The following is a 25060-nucleotide window of genomic DNA, read 5'->3' as shown; positions in this document are numbered from 1 at the left end:
TGTTTTGGTAGCCCACTGGATAGAGAGTAGTTCCTGGGTCCCTCATTCACCTTTGGTTGCTACCAACTACATTTTGTGAAGCATGATGAGGCGGAAAATGCTAGATCTTTTGAACTAGATAGGGAAGCTTGGATCTTGCTCTTAGGGTTTCCTAAGGATTTGCGTACCAGTCAGATCATTGCTAAGTCAGTGTCAACCTTTGGTATCATGGTGAACTAGGATGATTATGCTAGCCTTGCTCGAGTTGTAGTCAAAGTTTATCTGAATGATGATAGGAAAATCCTAGATTCAGTTAAAGTTAATGCAGGTCTCCCCACCAAAGGGAGATCATGGACTGTTTGATGCTATGTGCACAAGAAGAACAATGTGCAGGAAATGCCAAATGAGGAAGCTTATGTGACAGTGGGACCGTTGCACCCCTTCCCCACCCCAGCTCCCCATTGGATAGGTCCAATTCCCCTGGCAGACTCTAGTGCAAGCCCTTTTAACTCCAATGCAGGTTCCAATATGATGGTGGATGGGTAGAACAGAGCTGTTGAAGCCCAAAATGATCCTGCTGTGCATGATGACATTGGGTTGCCTGCTCCTACTATGGCAACTAAGGCCAATGCTATAGAGATCGTCAAAGCTTTTGAGGATAGGTATGAACCTGTTTCCCTGCTGTGTGATGAAGTAATCCCCCCACCAAAGGTGAAGTCAATATTGGTTAAAGTTGATAGGAGGCTGGTTGATGCCCCCCATGAGAATTCCTCTATGAAGAATATCCCTGCCGTGGTTGCCCTACCTAGACCACGATCGGTTCTGATCAGAGACCTGCCTAAGGTATTTCTTTTTATACCCAAAGCACCTCAATCTAGAAGTTACTTTAATCTCAATCTCCCTGACATTGATCCCAATTGTTATATCCCTAATTACTTTGATGATTTCCTAACTCTTGCATGGTTGGCCTTCCTCATCACTGATCAGACCAAGGAGCCAACCCCTACCTGTCATGGAACCGACCAATTTATAAGAGCACAAGTACAAGAACAATCACCGAAATGATCAAATTCTCAAACTTGAGCCCATATAAACCCGGTAGTCAACCGAAATCTCGAAGGATTTCAAACCAACTTGCATACAACCAAGATCACAGTAATTCAACATAACATATCGTACGTTACAACATTTCACGGACGTTCGCAAATAGATTACATCATCACAGAGTCATTGTTATTACAAAACAAGTCTTGTAAACATGCGGAAGCAAATAGTTTAACTCACACACCAAGTTCAAATACACATACTGGTTTGCTGATCACAGACCGCAAAAGCATTCAGATAAGAGAAAAGAGATCATGCCCATGATCTAGTCTTCATCACCCGCTAGGTGGAGACAATACTTGCAGAATCCCTAATACAGAAGGTCATCTGCAACAAGAGGGAATAAACCCTGAGTACGGGAATGTACTCAGCTAGACTTACCCGTCGAAAACCAAACAAATGACACCAAGGAATATGCATAGCTTAATGTAGTGGAGCTGGCTGACACTTTCTTTTTGCAGAAAAGCATAAGTAACAATGATCAACTCTTAACCTGAACTAGCAGTGACTTTTTAGCCATTAACCTGTCATCTATATTAGCACCTGTACTAAGCAATCATTTTATTAGGGTGCAAACATTAATAACCATATCAGGTATTCATTGTGGCAACCTTATCATCATCCATTTAACCATATCGTTAAATGAATTGAATCTACGTTGCCGCTGCTCAGTCAAGTTCTCACTATCCGGGAGAGACGGCGATTCGAATCGATTCCTATCCAGCTGGAGGGGTATTCCTAAACACAAACCCTGCTTCCCCCGTCAGGGTCGCAACAAGTCACCTTTGGTACGATTCAGGAGTCACGAGTCCGAACAGATCGACATTCTCAGAGAACCACTCTGCCAAGGTTGTTTGGGACTCTAACCTGCCTTGGACTTATGCCAATGGCTCTCCGCACATCCTTACTACCTCCAGAATGTCGCCACTGCTCGCGTCCCTGGCCTGAGTCGAGCTACTAGGCTTCGCGGTCGGAACGACTTATCCGGCTAGCTAAGTGTTAGGCTGCGTTCAACATGACATGAGGACGTACAGCGTATCGGTCCTTAAACGACTCAGACGGAGTCACTATGTTCAAACCTACACAAGACCCCGCCCGGTCTTAATTCATTATTCACATGGTTCTTTTCCACGATAGCAAATATAGCCAACCGTGATCCACCTCATCCTAAAGCTCGCAGGTGATAGGAAATCACCTGACTTCTACCGCACTAAGCATGGCTAAGCATTTAACCCGTTCCTGAACTTAAATAGGATTCCAGTGCGATATCTGGACAAGGAAGGATATATAATGCAGCAATTGGTTCCAACCAATTCCTATACCTAATGCATCATCAACAATAAAAGATACTCAATGTATTTGTAAAAACATGGGAGGCTTAATATGCTCCGGGGCTTGCCTTTCAGGAACGAGGAAGGCTGGTGGTCAGGGCACTCAGGCAATTCCTCCACGGCGACTGCTTCGTCGGCTTCCTGCACCTCGGGTTCCTCCTCCTGGTTGGCTCCCTCAAACTCCAGCAACGTCACTCCCTCCGACACACCTATAGCATGAATGTGCAAGATAAATATCATGGATGCACATGAACGAATGTCGGGGATGCTCGGGGAATGCACATGTTCGCTGTAGTTTGCATATTCCAACTTAAGCCCTATTCAAATCACTTTCACTTACCACGTTTATACAACCTAAGGTATAATTGCTCATCTTCCGTTAATGACCTAGCACCTGCACCTAAGCATATTCTCAAGTTAGGCTAACCCCTAAACAATCAATGAGAACATTGCACAAGCATACACTCAAGCATTTGTATTACAACCAAATGGAGACTATGTAGCGGTACAGTAAACTAGCCATAACTAGAGATTTATAAATCCAAATGATATGCAACAAGACAATCTGGAAAGCTTATAAAATTGTCTACAATACATTTTCAGACCTCAGAGCATCATTCAAACCTTTACTAGGTCGAACTCATAAATCAACAGAACTCTGTCCTCACAAGGCAGAGAATAAGCAAAGACTGGAACCTAACTTTAAACAGCTGTAGTTTCTAAACTACTAAGCCAAATGCCCTCAAATTTTGACAGGAGCTAGATACATAGATTATCTACAACTCTTGTATTCATTACAATCACAGAAAACCAAAATATCATGGGGAGCTTTCTAAAGTCCCCATATCTGTCCACAGGGACATAATGCAAACGAAATACTTAGTAACTCATGAGGTAAACATATAATTGGATGACACTAAATCTACTCACATGTCACACATATCACAAGAACACCAGAAATTAGGGTGTTCATTCCCAAAACATTTCCTCTAATACCTTTCTTAATTTATTTAATTAATTAGAGGAAATAGTAAACATATATGAAAGCTACACCATTAAATCTACAAAAATTACAGTAGACCCTACATGCCCTAAGTAGACTACCATAAAAATTTCACACCATTTTAGTAAGTACAACAGCCTACACAAAAATGGTAAGGCAGAATGGCTTAAAATGGCATAATTAGGAAACCTTAGTGAAAAGTGTCAAGCAACAGATTTCATATTTTTCCTAGCATCTATAAGGTACCAAGATACTACCTACCAAGTTTCATGGCCATAGGATTCATAGATAATTTACAAAAATTCACACAAGTATCTACCAATGATAAAAGGAAATTCTATAACTCAAAAACTACACATGCAATGTCTCTCAAATTTTAACCAGAGCTTCTACTAAGCAATACTAGCTTACCCACAAAATTTCACAATTGTTGGATCAAGGAAACTCAAGATATGATTTAAACAAGTTTGCATGCATTCAAAAACACTTTTCAAGTTCCTATTTAATTCATCCTAAATTTCTACATAAAGTGCTCAAGACATATTTTTCTTAAATACTAGACCTAACTGTGAGTCTAACAAAATTGGAAGTACTCAATTTGGATCTACCACTTTGGAGTTACAAAAATCACAAATCAGCATTCAAAACTGCATTTTTGAGCTATCCCTAAGAATGCACAGCCACTGACGTGCGGGTCCCGATGTCAGCCGACCCCACCCGTTAGCGAGATGAAAACAGAGGAGGCATGATGACGGTGCGGCACACGGCGAGGCTCGCCGACGGCGGCTCCTCCGGCGAATTCAACGGCACCGGCGTGCTCCCCAAGTTCCCCTACGTGGATCGACCCCCTAAGCCTAGACTCTAGCGGCCCCTAAGCACGCTGACCATGGCACACAGCGGCTCTGCCGTGGCGCACGGCGGTGCGCGGCCGCGTTCCGGCATGACCGGACCGGCTTGGTCGGTAATGTCTTCACAAGAGCTGCTACACGAGATGGGGAAGACGAGACGAGGGCTAGGGAAGGAGGAATGGTGCGGTGGTGCGCTGGCCACGGTGAGCGCCATCTCTGGCGATGCTCAGCCATGGCGGCAGTGGTGGAAACGGTCACAGCGACCTTACCTAAGCTCGAGTGGATCGGCTAAACGGTGGAGGACGGAGAGGCGAACACGGCGGAGCTCCAGACGAGCTGGCCAATGCGTTTTTGTGGTGGTGCGAGAGCTAGGTGACGACGAAGCAGGAGCAGCAATGGCGGAGCGGCTGCTTGCTTGGCGCAGCGCGTGGTGGAGGCGAAGAAATGCGAACTAGAGCGGGTGAGTGCGTCGGGCAGGCGCGTGGGGTGCTCAAGACGCGGCTGGCCATGCCAGGGCGTCCACGGCGCGTGGCCAGCGTGCTCAGGCGAGCGGCGACGCGCGGCACACACGCGTTGGGCGTTTTCTGAAACGGAGGTCACTGTAGCTTGACTGAAACGCTGATTCAGTTAACCGTATCGAGCCTGACAGCGTTACTTGATGGCCCTCATCCTCCTAATCCGTTGGTCATTAGCGAAAACCTTCTAAATGAAAATTGTAGCCCTTTGTATAGTCTACAATTCTTATTAAAAGACCAAGACCTAATTCCCAAAGAATCAAGAATAAAATCATCCCCAAAGTCGGGCCAAAGAAACTGAAAACTGTTTTTTGACTTAGAAATTTTCTGAGTTTCCAAATAGCCCTCAAAACTGACTTGTGGGCCATTTTTGAGCATGTTGTGCACATTTTCATGAGATGGCCATAAAATAACTTTTGTTCCTTACATAATTCTCAACATCTTTGCTTTAGGTTGCTCAGACATGCAAACATCCTAAGCCACACTTTTTAAACAGTCAAACAAAAGGGTTCAGGGGTCAAATTTGGTCAAACCATGACTTGGGAACCTAATTCGCCAAAGTGATCAACATGAACAATGTCCCAAATGACATTCTAGGTGTAACTAAGTTTCTTAAAAGAGTTTTTAGCCACACCATACATTGGTCACACAATAATCAAGCAAGGTATGTACTAAAACAATGAAAAACACAAGAAATGTTGCAAATGTTTCATAGTCATGTTTCACATGTTTCATGATCTTGTTGCATAGTATTAACTAATCTTGTTTCACTAAGTGAGTGGCACATGTTGCACACTTTACATTTCATAAAAGAGACAACACACATGAAATATACAACATGTTGCAATGTTTTGAAATCATGTTTCATGTGATATAAGTTCACGAAGGGATGCATGATGCTCATGTTCATGAAATGCAGTGCAATGTGGAAGCTAAACACCAGGGGTGTTACAGCCCTCCCCCCTTATAATAATCTCGTCCCGAGATTTGAAAAGCGTACCATTGTTGATAGAATTCCGTATAACCATCCCTCAAATAGTCTTCCCTCTCCCACGTTGCATCGCGTTCACTACCCTGATTGCTCCACATGACTTTATAGAACTTGACTACCCGACTCTGAGTCACTCGCTCACGAGTGTCAATCACTCGAACCGGCTTTTCTTCAAAGGTCAAATCAGATTTTAACTCGATATCCCCCAATGGAACTCTCTCTTCAGGGACGCGAAGACATTTCTTCAATTGGGATACATGAAAGACATTGAAGATAGCACTCATCTCAGGAGGTAATTGAATCTTGTATGCCACTTTACCACTTTGTCTAATGATTTCAAACGGACCAACGTATCTCGGCGCAAGCTTTCGCTTCACACCAAAGAGTTGGACACTTTTCATAGGTGAGACTTTCAGATAAACGAAGTCTCCAACCTCAAATTCAATAGGTTTTCTACGTCGATCAGCATAACTTTTCTGCCTAGCTTGAGCGGCGGCCATGTGGGTTTGGATAGTACAGACTTGTTCTTCGGCTTCTTGAACGAAATCAATTCCATAATATCTCCTTTCATCGGCTTCTACCCAGTTCAACGGGGTTCTACACTTCCGGCCATACAAAGCTTCAAATGGTGCCATCTTTATGCTCTCTTGATAACTATTATTGTACGAGAAATCAGCTAGGGGTAACCATTTTTCCCATGAGCCCTTAGTCGAGATGACACAAGCTCTCAACATATCTTCTAAGATTTGATTCACCCATTCAGTTTGCCCATTGGTTTGCGGATGATAGGCAGAACTTCTTACGAGCTTAGTCCCTAATAATCCATGTAAGTGCTCCCAAAAGCGAGCAGTGAACTGTGGTCCTCTATCTGAGACAATAGTATGAGGGATCCCATGAAGTCGGACTATCTGGTTGAAGTACAACTCCGCATAGTCGGTTGGACGAAAGTCTATGCGGACCGGAATGAAGTGTGCCGACTTGGTCAGTCGGTCCACAATTACCCAAATTGAGTTAAAATTCCTCTGAGTGGTTGGGAGTCCAACTATAAAATCCATACTTATCTCTTCCCATTTCCAACCTGGAATAGAGAGTGGCTGAAGTAGTCCAGCTTTCATGTGTACCGCCTTGACCCGACAACAAGTGTCACACCTAGCCACATAAGCGGCTATCTCCTTCTTCATTTTGGTCCACCAAAATCGAGGCTTTAAATCATGATACATTTTACTACTACTAGGATGAATAGATAGTTTAGAGGAATGAGCTTCGGATATGATTTGGTTTCTAAGCTATCTATCCTTTGGAACTACCAACCTATCCTTGAACCATAACACGCCTTCCTCATCTACTCGAAAATGTTTGGTTTCTTGCTCTTTCATCTTGCGCTTGATGTGAAACACACCTGCATCTGTCTTCTGTAGCTCGATAATTCAACTCTGTAGAGTACAACTGACAGTGATGTTGTGCAGGACTGCAGGATGAAGGAGCTTTGACAAATGGACATCACTCTCAATCAACGAGTGGCAATGAGACTTTCTGCTTAAGGCATCCGCGACGACGTTTGCCTTGCCAGGGTGATAGTGCACTTGAAGGTTATAATCCTTGATCAACTCGAGCCATCTTCTCTGACGCATATTTAACTCTGGTTGAGTGAAGATGTACTTGAGACTTTTATGATCAGTGTAGATGTTGCACACATTGCCAAGTAGATAATGTCTCCAGGCCTTCAAAGCATGAACAACTGCAGCGAGTTCCAAGTCATGCGTTGGATAATTAACTTCATGCTTCCGAAGTTGGCGAGAGGTATAAGCGATGACTCTACCCTCTTGCATAAGAACACCTCCTAACCTAATACCTGATGCATCACAGAACACATCAAAAGGTTTCTCGATATCCGGTTGCGCCAAAACCGGAGCCGATGTTAGAAGAGTTCGTAGGGTATGGAAAGCCGCATCACACTCAGGAGTCCAGACAAACTTCATGTCTTTTTGCAGCAATCGAGTCATAGGCTTGGCTATTTTAGAGAAATCCGGGATGAAGCGACGTAATAGCCAGCCAACCCTAGAAAACTCTGAACCTCGTGCACCGAGATGGGAGCCTTCTAGTTCAATACTTCTTGCACCTTGGTGGGATCAACCATAATTCCACCATCGGACAACACATGTCCAAGAAAAGGTACCTCACGAAGCCAAAATTCACATTTGCTGAACTTTGCATACAGCTGGTGTTCTCGCAATCTAGTAAGAACCACCCGCAAATGTTCAACATGATCTTCTTCATTCTCAGAATAGACCAGGATATCATCTATAAATACCACCACAAATTTGTCCAACTCGGGCATAAACACTGAATTCATCAGATACATAAAATGTGCGGGGGCATTGGTCAATCCAAAAGACATAACCAGGTACTCATATAGACCATATCTTGTAGAGAATGCGGTTTTTGGGACATCCTCAGGCCGAATTTTGATTTGATGATACCCAGATCTCAAATCAATCTTGGAAAAGACTTTTGCCTTAGACAACTGATCAAATAAGATATCTATGCATGGCAGAGGGTACTTATTCTTGATTGTAACTGCATTCAAGGGTCTATAATCTACACACATGCGTAGAGATTGATCCTTCTTCTTCACAAAGATGGCTGGGCACGCCCACGGAGATGAACTAGGGCGGATAAGGCCTTTCTTTAGCAGTTCATTCAACTGGGTCTTAAGTTCAGCTAGTTCATTGGGAGGCATTCTATATGGCCTTCTAGAGATGGGAGCTGTACCAGGAAGCAACTCTATCTTGAATTCTACTTCTCGATCCGGGGGCAATCTAGGCAAATCATTGGGGAAAACATCCAGAAAGTCACACATAACAGGGATATCTGCCAGAGACTTTGCTTGCACCGCATTGGTCGTGCAAGAAAGATTGATGTCCCTAGGTAACTGTACTAGAAAACCCTCCTGATTGCTAGGATCTCTGAGCATAACTACCCTAGTCGATGTATCGATAAGCACTCCATGACGGCTCATCCAGTTCATTCCCAATATCACATCGATACCTAGCCCCAGTAAAATTACCAGATCAACCTGATAACTTCGCCCCTCTATCACAAATTATACATCCCCAACTACCAGCTTGGTTGGGATAATACCACTGGCAGCCCTTATACAATAACCCTCACCCTCAACTGTATATGTTTTCTACATAAACTTGGATGCAAATGATGGACTAATGAAGGAATGCGAAGCACCTAAATCAAATAGTACAACTGCGGGGTGTTGGTCAATCAGAAACTTACCGGCAGTCACTACCTCTCCTGAAGGAATCTCAGTAATATTAGTGTGGTTCACTTGTCCCTGACGGCCACCCTGGTAATTATTCTTCTTAGGGTAAGGGCATTCCCTTGCCCAGTGGCCTATCTTGTTGCAGTTCCAGCACGGCATGTTGCTTGGTGGAGCCCTGGAACTACCCTGACTGGTAGTGCCCTTGGGAAGAGCAACTGTAAATGCCTTGCAAAACCTAGTCTTGGCAGGATTCTTCTTCTGCGGTGGGCGAAACTTGGCGGCTGACGCTGGAGGACGGAATGGAGTCCTTTGTGCGACGGGAGCCTTAGATTGTGAGGCACCCGCCTCATAGGCCCTCTTACGACTTTTCAAAGCCGCATATATAGCATTGTTGTTCTCTTGCGATAAAGCATCACTCACAAACTCATTAAAATGAGCGCACTTGCAATTTCCCATGGTCTTCATCAGTTTGGGGCTAAGTCCCCGCTTGAAGCTAGCAATCTTCTTAGCCTCGGTGTCCACAAACTCGGTGGCGTACCTTGCAAGGTTGTTGAAAGCTTGCAGGTATTCATTCAGGCTCTTGTTTCCCTGAGTCAGCTTCATGAACTCTGTATGTTTGATCGCCATAAGACCAGGAGGAATGTAATTTCCCCTGAAAGCAGACTTGAACTGATCCCAAGTGATTTGGGCATTAGCAGGCATAGTGGACCGATGATGACTCCACCAGATGCCAGCAGGCCCATGAAGTTGGTGCGATGCGTACTCAGTTTTTAGCACCTCAGTCAAGCAGAGCAGACGAAACTTCTGCTCGAGAGTATTCAACCACTCATCAGCTTGTAGAGGCTCCTCAGCCTCCTTGAAGATTGGGGGTTTCGTGTCAAGGAAATCCTTGAAATCACTGTATTGATTTGGATCCGGTCCTTGGCGTGGACCACGGCCATCACGATTCGCAATCGTACGGAGGGCCTCGGCCATAGTGCGCTGTCCTTCCGCAAGCATTGCTATTAGTTCCGTTGGTGTGGGTGGTGGTGGCGGAAGATCATCATCATCACTCGCACCGGTGGAACGAGTATGAGGCATCTGCACAATGCGCAACTAATAATTATTGATGATGTCAGCACATTGGAGAGGAACAATATAATCGTGCCAAACTGTATTTACTGACGAGAATGAAAACTTCATACAATAAACAGAGGCAATAATTCATTCTCCAATCACCACATCATCAAGTAGATTACTAGCGTCATACGCAGTGCATTCCAACATGACAAGTTTTAAACTTCACCATAACGTTACGCATCCCGAAGGGAGCGAATTAAAGTACATTACAAGTATGACTGCAAAAGCTTAACTAGTGAGACTTGCTAACGAACTACTCGTCGAAGTGATCACTGTCCACATCGGAGACACCTTGGACTTCTTCTGGGTATTCCTCTTCTTCTAACTCTAAAGAAGCATCTCTGTGATGGGTCACACGATCCAATTCTTGTGCAGCCTCGTCTCTCTCAATAGTGAGGTTTGACCCCACTGTTGCAGACGATAATTTGCAATACAGCGAATCTCCTCAACTTTTTGCTGAGAGATTGCACTTTATACTTGGGATAAGCAATTATAAGGGAGGGAGTAATGCAATATGAATGTCATGAGTGAATATGATGCATGCTCGTTCCGTACGTCCTCACAAACCTAAGAAAATTTAAGCTTTAGCGGAATATACGGTGGCATACATACGTTCTCTCAATTAGCGGTAACTAGTCGATCTACACGGTGCGTTGTTAGCGTACCTACAGAAAAACTTCATTGCAGCCCAACCCAACAAGATATAATGCTAATTACACAAGTAGTACTAAGATACTTTCCATATATACATCCCCCGATATATATACTTTGGCATCCAAACTACCCAACAAATGTACCCACAATTAAGTACTTTCATATATACATGTATGCAACATGTAAATACTCCAGTAACCACAACTAGCTCTCCCCTAGACCGACGGTTGGACGGTCATGCTCTCGCAACTCACACTTACCTTAGCGTAGAGGCAATTGATCCATACATTATCATTCAAAAGAATGGTATCCATGCAATATCACGCCGCATGGACGACAAAATAGAAACAATCAATTCCCCCAAGTTAGCAATTATATATAAGCCACCTAGAAATCCTTAAGTGGGCTATAAGGGATGTGATCACCAGTATACCATAAAAATTTTGAGTTTTGAACACTTATATATAACTATAAGTTTGAAAACCATTTTAACAACAAAAGCTTTTTGTTTTAAATAGCCGTAAGATATGTTTAATGTTGAATCTAGCTCTGATACCAGCTGTCACGGAACCGACCAATTTATAAGAGCACAAGTACAAGAACAATCACCGAAACGATCAAATTCTCGAACTTGAGCCCATATAAACCCGGTAGTCAACCGAAATCTCGAAGGATTTCAAACCAACTTGCATACAACCAAGATCACAGTAATTCAACATAACATATCGTACGTTACAACATTTCACGGACGTTCGCAAATAGATTACATCATCACAGAGTCATTGTTATTACAAAACAAGTCTTGTAAACATGCAGAAGCAAATAGTTTAACTCACACACCAAGTTCAAATACACATACTGGTTTGCTGATCACAGACCGCAAAAGCATTCAGATAAGAGAAAAGAGATCATGCCCATGATCTAGTCTTCATCACCCGCCGGGTGGAGACAATACTTGCAGAATCCCTAATACAGAAGGTCATCTACAACAAGAGGGAATAAACCCTAAGTACGGGAATGTACTCAGCTAGACTTACCCGTCGAAAACCAAACAAATGACACCAAGGATTATGCATAGCTTAATGTAGTGGAGCTGGCTGACACTTTCTTTTTGCAGAAAAGCATAAGTAATAATGATCAACTCTTAACCTGAACTAGCAGTGACTTTTTAGCCATTAACCTGTCATCTATATTAGCACCTGTACTAAGCAATCATTTATTAGGGTGCAAACATTAATAACCATATCAGGTATTCATTGTGGCAACCTTATCATCATCCAATTAACCATATCGTTAAATTAATTGAATCTACGTTGCCGCTGCTCAGTCAAGTTCTCACTATCCAAGAGAGACGGCGATTCGAATCGATTCCTATCCAGCTAGAGGGGTATTCCTAAACACAAACCCTGTTTCCCCCATCAGGGTCGCAACAAGTCACCTTTGGTATGATTCAGGAGTCGCGAGTCCGAATAGATCGACATTCTCAGAGAACCACTCTGCCAAGGTTGTTCGGGACTCTAACCCGCCTTGGACTTGTACCAATGGCTCTCCGCACATCCTTACTACCTCCAGAATGTCGCCATAGCTCGCATCCCCGGCCTGAGTTGAGCTACTAGGCTTCGCGGTCGGAATGACTTATCCGGCCAGCTAAGTGTTAGGCTGCGTTCAACATGACATGAGGACGTACAGCGTATCGGTCCTTAAACGACTCAGACGGAGTCACTATGTTCAAACCTACACAAGACCCCGCCCGGTCTTAATTCATTATTCACATGGTTCTTTTCCACAATAGCAAATATAGCCAACCATGATCCACCTCATCCTAAAGCTCGCAGGTGACAGGAAATCACCTGACTTCTACCGCACTAAGCATGGCTAAGCATTTAACCCGTTCCTGAACTTAAATAGGATTCCAGTGCGATATCTGGATAAGGAAGGATATATAATGCAGCCATTGGTTCCAACCAATTCCTATACTTAATGCATCATCAACAATAAAAGATACTCAATGTATTTGTAAAAACATGGGAGGCTTAATATGCTCCGGGGCTTGCCTTTCAGGAACGAGGAAGGCTGGTGGTCAGGGCACTCGGGCAATTCCTACACGGCGACTGCTTTGTTGGCTTCCTGCACCTCGGGTTCCTCCTCCTGGTTGGCTCCCTCGAACTCCAGCAACGTCACTCCCTCCGGCACACCTATAGCATGAATGCGCAAGATAAATATCATGGATGCACATGAACGAATGTCGGGGATGCTCGGGGAATGCACATGTTCGCTGTAGTTTGCATATTCCAACTTAAGCCCTATTCAAATCACTTTCACTTACCACGTTTATACAACCTAAGGTATAATTGCTCATCTTCCGTTAATGACCTAGCACCTGCACCTAAGCATATTCTCAAGTTAGGCTAACCCCTAAACAATCAATGAGAACATTGCACAAGCATACACTCAAGCATTTGTATTACAACCAAATGGTGACTATGTAGCGGTACAGTAAACTAGCCATAACTGGAGATTTATAAATCCAAATGATATGCAACAAGACAATCTGGAAAGCTTATAAAATTGTCTACAATACATTTTCAGACCTCAGAGCATGATTCAAACCTTTACCAGGTCGAACTCATAAATCAACAGAACTCTATCCTCACAAGGCAGAGAATAAGCAAAGACTGGAATCTAACTTTAAACAGCTGTAGTTTCTAAACTACTGGGCCAAATGCCCTCAAATTTTGATAGGAGCTAGATACATAGATTATCTACAACTCTTGTATTCATTACAATCACAGAAAACCAAAATATCATGGGGAGCTTTCTAAAGTCCCCAGATCTGTCCAGAGGGACATAATGCAAACGAAATACTTAGTAACTCATGCGGTGGTGGAAACGGTCACAGCGACCTTACCTAAGCTTGAGTGGATTGGCTAAACGGTGGAGGACGGAGAGGCGAACATGGCGGAGCTCCAGACGAGCTGGCCGATGCGTTTTTGTGGTGGTGCGAGAGCTAGGTGACGACGAAGCAGGAGCAGCAATGGCGGAGCGGCTGCTTGCTTGGCGCAGCGCGTGGTGGAGGCGAAGAAATGCGAACTAGAGCGGGTGAGTGCGTCGGGCAGGCGCGCGGGGTGCTCAAGACGCGGCTGGCCATGCCAGGGCGTCCACGGCGCGTGGCCAGCGTGCTCAGGCGAGCGGCGACGCACGGCACACACGCGTCGGGCGTTTTCTGAAACGGAGGTCACTGTAGCTTGACTAAAACGCTGATTCAGTTAACCGTATCGAGCCTGACAGCGTTACTTGATGGCCCTCATCCTCCTAATCCGTTGGTCATTAGCGAAAACTTTCTAAATGAAAATTGTAGCCCTTTGTATAGTCTACAATTCTTATTAAAAGACCAAGACCTAATTCCCAAAGAATCAAGAATAAAATCATCCCCAAAGTCGGGCCAAAGAAACTGAAAACTGGTTTTTGACTTAGAAATTTTCTGAGTTTCCAAATAGCCCTCAAAACTGACTTGTGGGCCATTTTTGAGCATGTTGTGCACATTTTCATGAGATGGCCATAAAATAACTTTTGTTCCTTACATAATTCTCAACATCTTTGCTTTAGGTTGCTCAGACATGCAAACATCCTAAGCCACACTTTTTAAACAGTCAAACAAAAGGGTTCAGGGGTCAAATTTGGTCAAACCATGACTTGGGAACCTAATTCGCCAAAGTGATCAACATGAACAATGTCCCAAATGACATTCTAGGTGTAACTAAGTTTCTTAAAAGAGTTTTTAGCCACACCATACATTGGTCACACAATAATCAAGCAAGGTATGTACTGAAACAATGAAAAACACAAGAAATGTTGCAAATGTTTCATAGTCATGTTTCACATGTTTCATGATCTTGTTGCATAGTGTTAACTAATCTTGTTTCACTAAGTGAGTGGCACATGTTGCACTTAAGTGCTGCACACTTTACATTTCATAAAAGAGACAACACACATGAAATATATAACATGTTGCAATGTTTCGAAATCATGTTTCATGTGATATAAGTTCACGAAGGGATGCATGATGCTCATGTTCATGAAATGCAGTGCAATGTGGAAGCTAAACACCAGGGGTGTTACACTACCCACAAGGAGATTGAGGATATGTATGAGGATGATGTGATGGAGATTGCCCTGGCCTAGTTCACCCCTAGGAAGAGAAGGGCTATCAAGGTCAAGGAATAATAGGATGAAGAATTTCTGAGGCGCAGCAAGAGGAATGCAGTGAAGCGTGGTTGTAACACCCTTAGTGTTACATTGTACTATTTTTGCTAAAACACTGCATGAACATTATACTTGTTTGTGGATGGGTGTAATATAGTAATGTATATAACTTGAAACATTCGTCAGAAACATGAAACAAATGTTACATTTCATGTCGCTTTACATCGTTAGTATGCTAAGCAATTTTTTATTGGACAAAATGTTGTAGAACATTTATGCAAGCTTTAATAAAGTTTGTAGTACGTGCTTCGTAGTCAATAATGGTGCGGTCATGGATGAGGATAGCTAGCTAGTACATCCAGTAGGTCAGAATTGGAATTCGACGTGAAACCATTCAGGGTTACGTCATCTCACGTAAGTTAAAAATGGGTCGACGAAGCTACTGTTGGCAAATTTTGTAGAACCATCAGCTTAGGAAGTAGCACGATGTCATGGCTTCGGTCGATAGCCCTACGTACCATCTTGCGCATCGAACAGATGGTTTGGCATTCGGAGCATTGGGTTCGAGTTTTTGAGCTGCTTTAAAAAGTGTGCATGACACATGGTTTAGCTCTGGGCGCGGCCACCACCCTCTGCTTGGCCAGCACTGTTGCTGGCCTGTCAGCATGCATTGCCGCACCTGTACATGTATGCACGCACACGGTCCTTGCACTATGGGCCTAGGCCGCCTGCCACTGCGCGCTGGCCATGGCCCCCACCGCTGCTCGGCTTGGCGCCGCTGTTGGCTCGCTCAGTGCGCGCCGAAGCACCGGCCATGTCCCACCTATGAATGCACATCGCGCGTTGGGTCCTAGCACTACTGCCTCGGCTGACGGCTGCCGCTCCTTGGTGCACATCGCGCGTTGGCTGCCGGCTGCGTCCGGGACATCGATCGTGTCCGACCCTACCCTACCGCACCCTGCCCTGCTCTGCTCTGGCCGGAGGCGCACCGGGCCCCATGCTACATGCCACCAGCTGCCTCGCTTGGCTCTGCTCCCGTTGACTCGCCATGGCTGCTCGTGCAGGGGACGACCGCCTGCTCCACAATTGTGACATCCGGCCTAGTTTGGAATTTGGCCTATAGTGGCCCATATGCAAGTTAATGAGATATTGTGGAGAGTTTAGTCCTACCTTGGTTGTTAAAGGTGGGATAAATCAACATATAAGGCTTCTAGAGTCCATCCCACTATCCTCGGGTTAATCCTTTTATGCGAAGTGAGGACAAAAGCGTAAGTGGGATGGTGGTAGGTGTGGTTTGCTTAGCGTGCAAAGTGAATCTGAGCCGTTTGGACTCCAGGGCGTTACAAGTGGTATCAGAGCCAACCTTCGCGGACACAGGCACGTGCGGGTCAGGTGTACGGACATGGGGTTCATTGCACATGTTGGCCCTACGGGGTGCACGACATGGCACATGTGCCGGCACTAAGCGCATGGTTGCGTGTGCTAAGAGGGAATGTTCGTGGTCATCGTTTGCCCAGTTGTGGGTGTGTTGGGCCGACGAGGACGTCGGTTCCTTTAAGGGGGGGTGTATGTGACATCCGGCCTAGTTTGGAATTTGGCCTATAGTGGCCCATATGCAAGTTAATGAGATATTGTGGAGAGTTTAGTCCTACCTTGATTGTTAAAGGTGGGATAAATCAACATATAAGGCTTCTAGAGTCCATCCCACTATACCCGGGTTAATCCTTTTACACGAAGCGAGGACGAAAGCGTAAGTGGGATGGTGGTAGGTGTGGTTTGCTTAGCGTGCAAAGTGGATCTGAGCTGTTTGGACTCTGGGGGCGTTACAACCATCCCCTCGGCGTCATGTTGCGCTGTGTTTTTCTTGTCCGACGTTGCCCACTGCGATGCCGTACCGAGTTTTGTCAGCGTGTGGGTTCGGCCGTGCGGACAGCCGCCTAGAGCACGCACCACTATCCCCCTTAGTTGTGCATGCTTGTATTTTGCGTTGACATCCACAGCCGGGCCGAACTAGGCCTTGCCAAAGCTTCCCTATCTTCGCTATCGCCATGGCCGGTGGGACCCCCCCTTTTTCCTTCAATTCACCATGACTGTGGCACTATACTCCAATTTGTCACACCCTCGGCTCCGCTAGGTAGCTGGCCATGCAACCGTCCCCACCTTGCTGCGTGTACAGTTGCACAGAGCTTTAATTTGTAATCGCCGCCCCACCGGGTGCATAAGACCGGACAGACACGCACCGTCGACAAGCCACCCATTTTGAGCACCCAGTAGCGATTCCTTAAACCATCGGCCTAGTATTACCCACTTGAGCACCCTACACACCTCAGTCGTAGCTTTAGAGCAGTCCAGCCTTCCCTGATGTGGCCGTGCCATCGCCGTGCGCTGTTGCATTGTCGGTGCACACGCGGGCAGCTCGTCTCAGGCCTTCTCCGGCCGGACCGACACCTCAAAGGTCTCCGTGAGTAGTTCCTTGAGCTCGCTAGCTAATTGGTTTGCTCCGCTTTCATTGTGGCACATGGGAACGCACCCGCCATCATAGGTCAAGGATCACCGCCGGAGAGGGAGCTCGGGACCACACCCTCATTCGCCGTATCACCTCCAGTCGCTGCGTGTTGTCACCGAGGTAACCATCGGTCCCTTAGATAGGACATGGAGGGTCGGGTGACGTCGGCGTAGCCGCCCGATGCCTGCACCGACGCGCCGGTGCGTGCATGGGTGCTTGCGGTGTTGCCGCGGCGAAGATGATGAAAGAGGAGGGCGTAGTTGTAAAACCGTAGACTAGAGGAATAGTGCCTTAGAGCTCGCAGTAATTACATATTATTTTGGGGGTGTTTTTGCATGTTTGCCGTCGCGCGCGGGTCTCTCCCGTCGCGGGCCATTGGCCAGCTGGGCCACACCCACGTGTGGGCCGCCCTTTGCTGGCATGCGCGGCGTGCCGACGTGGGCCGAGCCGATGCTAGTTGCGCCGCGAAGTAGAAAGCGGTTTCATCTTTGCAGCGAATTTATTAATGCTTATTCAATTTAGTTTTCAAGCTCCACTTTGATAATTTGTAGTAAATTGTGTAGTGGTCCAAAAATAGTGAGACTAATTTTGTTAGGTTCGCAAAAATACCATCTACCTATTAGTATAGTTGGATTGTAGTTAGCTGTGATGAGTATTGGGTCATAAATTCAAAACTAGAGGGCTAATATTAGGTAGGTTAATACTTGTAGGAATATTTGTGGATAATGGGTGATAGATATAGACACAAAAATTTTACAGTAGGTTCAAGGTTGTTATGTACTTGCTGAAAAATTTGTAGCTTTAAAATGAGTTGCTAAATAAAGTAGCTATTACCCTTGCTTTATTGTATACAGCGTAAATCGGTATTAGGGGTACTAATAACCGTAGTTGTTATAATAATAATGAATGTCATACCTCAAGTTATCGGTAACGATAGGTAGCTTAGCACCGCGGTCGGTAGCACTAGCTTAGTAGGTAAATCGATGTATTGTTATTTTAAGAGTTACTATTGTTATATTCCTAAACATTGCATCATCATTTTATGCATGTAGATCACAAACTGGTAGACTTCATGCCCATCGGCGAGCTAGAGTACGACGAGGTGATCGAGGAGTATGAGGAGGAGATCCTCTTGTAGGAGGGAGCTCAAGAGCATGTTGGTGCTGACCCTGCTGACCTGGCGCCTGCCCAAGGCAAGCCCCAGTGCATAACCCCTATTTTAATGATCACTGAATATATATATATGTGTGATGTGCATTTAAGTTACAGGCATGTTATGGAAACTACATGCATAAATATATCTACCCATGAGTCCTACTAGTACAGTTCGAGTAGCTGCTATGCTTAGGATATCAGTAGCGTGAGTAACCTGTCGTTACTCACAAATAGGTAATAAAATATGATCACTCATGATAAAATGGTGAAAAGGAAAATGGTGACCGGGCAGGGATATGATTTGGGGTACTGGTGGGTGTAAAGGGTTGTGTCCTATGGCCAATAGGGCATGGCTTGGTTACACATTTTCCCTATCCATGTCGATTAAGGACCGGTCGTTGCATATGACTCTAGGCAAGTCACAGATTTATTGTCCCAAGCACATACTTGGGTATGGGCATAGGGAAGACTTGTTGCTCTCTTGTCGTGGATCTAGCTCTTTTCGGACCGACTGATTAGAGGCGGAGATGGTGGAGGTCCTTGCACCACACTAAGTCTAGGACTTAGGAAGTGGGGGCTTGGAGTCCAAGTTTGGACGGGACCTGGACACCCGGGACTGGAGAGTGATGGGTTAGTCCTGCTTGTGCCTGGGGTACAAGCGGGGCGTGTGTTTTTGGGGCACCCAGCTAGTCACATTGATTCGTGAATCGCTGGAAAATTCAGTACAACTTGTCTATGGTTTAGCACCATAGTAAGAACTAAAAGTTGAAGAGAGAAGAAATGGAACTGATTGCTCAACTCTTGCTTGAAAGTAGAACAAGTGCTCATTTAGACTGGCTAGATGATAACTTAATACGGCTAATAATAAGGCATGAATAAGGGCTCACTATTAGTGTTGCTTTCTACTAAAGAAAACCAGCAAACCATAAAGCCTATCATATTCCTAGGAGTCGGGAAATTATTCCCAATAGTCGGATAAATCTTGCGAGTACATTGTGTACTCAGGGTTTATTTACCCCTATTGCAGGTGATGCATGAGAAGTACCTTGTGTGGAGGATTCTTCTGGTGGGCTAAGACGGATCCTCATCCCTATCGCTAGATGTATATTTTAAATTCTGCTGTTTATCATTCCGTACTCTGGTATTTGGTATTATAATAATGTACTTTCTAAGAAACCCTGATGTATGAAATGGACTTGTATTGTAACTCATTCCCATTATTGGATCCTTGGGAAAATGTGGATCTTTCGGGTTCTCCCTTGGTGTGTGCCTGATGGATACCGCCCAATGTAGCTTGCTTTCGAGGTGCTTAGTGTCTAGTGGAAGACGAGCGCCTCCGTAAGTGTGCTATTTCGGTCAGTTCTACCACAGTTGGTATCAGAGCCAATAATGGTTACGAGTTCATCACCCTTTTTTCAAAACTTAAAAATTTGATCAACAAAAGTTTTGTGAAAAGTAGGATGCGATTATATTAGGTAAATAAGTATAAGCCCTACCAATATGGTCTATCTAGGATAGCGGCACTAGTTTTATCTAATCAATTTTCTGCAGGTACACTGACTTATGTTGCGTAAGAAATCATTTGTATACGGAAAGTGAGTGTGCGATGTGCCAAAAATTTTATGAATGCCACTATATTCTAGCTTGAGTGAACGTATAGGTCGAAGCATGCATCATGATAATAGCATCTTACTTCAACTGAAATCCCCCTTCACGTATAATTGAATTAGTAAATTGATAGGACTAACTAATGAAATGCTTTAATAAATGTGCTGTCATCCCTCTGATTCCTTGCCTCAGATTGGGAAGGTGTTCTAAATGGATGGTTTCTATCTCTTACAGATGAATCTAAGGTCTAGACGTGTGAGCACCAGTGCTGGGGCGGCTCGCGATCTTGGCGAGGGCCACGACAAGAGTGGCCAGGCCCATGAGCCCAACAAGGAGAGCCATGGGGCTCCACTTTTGGCTCCTCCTCCACCACCGCCACCTCCAATGACCCACACTGAGATGATGGCGGAGCTGTTGGCTGCTTGCTAGGAGTCAGCTCATGCCATGGACATTATGGCACAGGCTATCGTGGGCCTCGCCCGCGGAGGCCACGGGGGCAATGGTGGGAACAGGGGTGGTTCCCGTCATCCTGAGGGACCATCCTCATACCAGGACTTCCTCAAGACTCACCCACCCACCTTCACCCCATCCGATGAGCCCTTGGAGGCGGAGCACTGGCTTTGCACTCTAGAGTAGAAGTTTCTGCAGCTCGACGTGGCCGACAAGCAGAAGGTGCGCTTTGCAACGCAACAACTTTTGGGGTCCACAGGTGCATGGTGGGAAACCTTCCATGCCATGGAGCAGCCTGATCATCTGGCAACATGGTAGGAGTTCACCACCGCATTCCGAGAGTTCTTTATCCCTGCTGGTGTCATCAACCAGAAGGTGACTGAGTTCCTAGAGCTACGCCAGGGGAATTGATCAGTGATGGACTATGTGAATAAGTTTAATCACTTGGCCCAGTATGCTGGTAGTTTGGTGGATACTGATGACAAGAAGAAGGACCGCTTCTTTCGTGGTCTAGCTCCCCTCCTTTAGGAAAAGCTGTACACGGCGAACTATCAGACCTTCGGGGCACTGATGAACGCCGCCATTGCCATGGAGGGTTTTCAGCGGGAGTCCCAGGCTGTTTGGAAGAGGAAGCAGGTGGCAGCTGGATGCTCTGGCCACCCTCACACATAGAAGATATAGGTTGTCCGGTGGGGGCCCTATCAACCATCTAGCGGGCCTTTGTTCCGGCAGCCCCAGCAGACTTCGCAAGCTTCTTCTACATAGTACCGTGCACCTCCGTAGTAGGTGTAGCCCTAGCGATCTCAGGGATAGTAGGTCCCACCTTGTCAGGGGTTCAGGAACAAGCCAGGTGCTTGCTTCAAGTGTGGCAAAGATGGCCATTATGCTCGAGCTTGCCCCTAGAACCAGCCAGCTCAACCCGCTCTACCGTCAGCAAATTCTAGGCTTATCAAGAGGACCATAATCAAGAACAAAGTGCCCAGCAGATCCGGCTAGGTGCATTTCACAGATGCTGAGCAGATTCTATAGTAGGAGTCGGTGATGGCTAGTATGTTTACCATTGACTCCCATCTAGCTTTGGTGTTGTTCAATTCTGGTGCATCACATTCCTTTATGAGCATGGGGTTTGTAGAGTGGCACAACTTACCACTTATGGCTGTACTGTATGCCTATAAGATCCATACCATGGGTTCATAATTGTTCATCAATACCCACACGGATACAGTAAGTTTTGTATTAGCCACCCACACTTACTGCCTATAGTTCATGGTCATGCTGGGTCAAGGCATTGATGCTATTCTTGGAATGAACCGGTTGCGGGTGTATGGGGTAGTATTGGATATGAAGAGGAGAAGTGTGGAGTTATGGCTTCCTTCTTCTGAGGATAGGATGTCTCTTGTGGTACCCTTAGACCCAGTCTTACCTGTTGCTACCCATGCTGAAGCCTCTCCTAATCTTACCTCCATTCCTATGGTATGTGAGTTCCTGGATGTTTTCCCTGAAGATCTTCCTGGTTTGCCACTAGACAGAGAGGTAGAATTCTCCATTGAGCTTGAGCCTGGTACTGCCCCTATCTCAAGACACCTATACCGCATGGCTCCAAGGGAACTAGCTGAAATGAAGAAGCAACTAGAAGAGTTGATGGACAAAGGTTTCATTCGTTCTAGTTCTTCACCATGGGGTTGCCCGGCTATTTTCATGAAGAAGAAGGATGGTACCTTGTGGATGTGTATGGATTACCACCCCCTTAATGCGGTAACAGTTAAGAACAAGTATCCTTTGCCCCGCATAGATACTTTGTTCGACCAATTAGCTGGTGCCAAAGTGTTCTCGAAGATAGATCTCTGATCAGGCTATCATCAGATCAAGATCAGGCCACATGATATACCAAAGATAGCTTTCTCTACTAGGTATGGGCTATATGAGTACCTAGTGATGTCTTTTGGTCTCACCGATGCTCTTGCCTTCTTCATGTACCTAATGAATTTAGTTTTCATGCCAGAGCTAGATAAGTTTGTGGTAGTTTTCATTGATGACATCCTGATCTATTCCAAGAATGATGAAGAGCATGCACAACACCTTCGGATAGTACTAACTCGACTAAGGTAGCACAAGCTGTATGCTAAATTCAGCAAGTGCGAATTTTAGTTAGATCGAGTGCAGTTTTTGGGGCATGTGTTGACACCTAAAGGCGTTTCTGTAGATCCCAGCAAGGTGCAAGATGTATTGGATTGGAAGTCTCCCAAGTCTATGCATCAGATTCATCAGTTCCTTGGTCTGTCTAGATACTATTGGCGTTTCATTCCTGATTTCTCCAAGATAGCATAGCCAATGACCAAGCTGCTCCAAAAAGAGGCTAAGTTTGACTAGAGCCTAGCCTGTGAAGATGCTTTTCAAGCTCTAAAGACTTTTGTAACCACTGCTCCTATGTTGGCCCAACCTGATATTGATAGGCCCTTTGATGTATATTGTGATGCTTTGAAGACGGGGTTGGGGTGTGTGCTTATGCAAGATGGGCGTGTGATAGCTTATGCTTCGCACCAACTGAAGAAGCACGAGGTGAATTATCCCACTCATGACTTAGAGCTAGCTTCTGTTGTCCACGCTCTAAAGATTTGGAGGCACTATCTGTTGGGCAACAAAGTGCACATCTTTACAGACCACAAGAGCATCAAGTATATTTTTACTTAGTCTGAGCTGAACATGAGGCAAAGGAGATGGTTAGAAATGATAAAGGATTACAATTTGGAAGTCCATTATCACCCAGGAAAGGCTAATGTTGTAGTTGATGCTTTGAGCCAAAAGTTACACCAGGTTGAGGAACCACTTTTGTCTCTCAACCATGCAGAGATATTGGCTCACATTGCATTGACCTCAGAATTGCTGGAGCAGATTATTCGAGAGCAGAAGGAAGGCCCCGAAGAGATTCCTCACATTAGGAAGTTGATGGCTGAAGGGCATGGCCCTCACTTTAGTGTTGATTTGCATGGAGTGGTGAGATATAAGGATAGACTGGTGGTTCCATCCAATGAAGAGCTAAAAAGAAAGATTTTGAATGAAGCTCACCATTCAAAACTATCTATTCATCCTGGCAGTAACAAGATGTATCATGATCTATGCCACTTGTACTAGTGGTCTAACATGAAGCAGGACATCACCCGGCACGTCGCGGAGTGCGACACTTGTGGTAGAGTTAAAGCATATCATATGCGTTCCCCAGGATATTTGCAGCCCTTGCCCATTCCTATTTGGAAATGGGAGGATATTTCTATGGATTTCATTGTGGGTTTACCCCGCACCTCCACAGGCTACGATTCTATCTGGGTCATTGTGGACCATCTCACCAAGTCCGCTCACTTTATCCCGGTGGACACAAGATATACAGCCAAGAAGTATGCTGAGATATATTTCGATCAGATTGTGACCCTTCATGGAGTTCCCCTTACTATCATCTCTGATAGAGGGTCAATCTTTGTCTTTCATTTCTAGGAGCAACTGCAGCACTGCCTGGGAACTCATCTTCTTAGAAGCTCCGCATACCACCCATAAACTGATGGTCAAACTAAAAGGGTGAACCAGGTGCTCGAGGATATGTTGAGGGCTTGTGCCATCTGTTTTCCTAAGAAGTGGGATAAGTGCTTGAAGCTAGCTGAATTTTCTTACAACAACAGATACCAAGAGAGTATCCACATGGCGCCATTTGAGGCTCTATACGGGCAGAAGTGTAGAATGCCATTGAACTGGGTCTGATTTCATAAAAGAGGCTCGAGAGAAAGTAAACATTGTTCGAAGCCACTTGCAGGCAGCTCAAAGCCGACAAAAGTCTTACGTAGATAAGCGAAGGAGGCCTTTGGAGTTTGCAGCTAGAGATTATGTGTATCTCAAAGTGTCTCCTATGAGAGGGGTGCATCAGTTTGGTGTCCATGGCAAGCTAGCCCCTCAGTATGTGGGCCCGTACCAGGTGTTGCAACAGTGTGGCCCCGCTGCTTATCGTCTCCAGCTTCCTGATATTTTATCTACGATACACAATGTGTTTCATGTATCGCTATTGAAGAAATGTCTGCATGTTCCTGAGGAAGCTGTGGAAATTGAAAAGCTTCCCCTCTAGCCAGTTTTAACTTATGTGGAGCACCCTATCAAAATCTTGGATGAGAAGGAGAGAGTGACCAGGAACAGAGTAGTAAAGTTCTACAAGGTGCAATGGCAAAATCATTCAGAGGATGAAGCCACCTAGGAACAAGAAAGTTACCTATTGTAGCATTACCCCCACCTTCTCGCCGGCTCTTAGTTAGTTGCTGCATCAAAATGTATTCCCTATCT

The sequence above is a fragment of the Miscanthus floridulus genome, chromosome 8 (assembly GCF_019320115.1).
Source record: "Miscanthus floridulus cultivar M001 chromosome 8, ASM1932011v1, whole genome shotgun sequence".
Lineage (NCBI taxonomy): Eukaryota > Viridiplantae > Streptophyta > Magnoliopsida > Poales > Poaceae > Miscanthus > Miscanthus floridulus.
The sequence above is the reverse complement of the archived record's forward strand: the minus strand, read 5'-3'. Positions refer to the sequence as shown.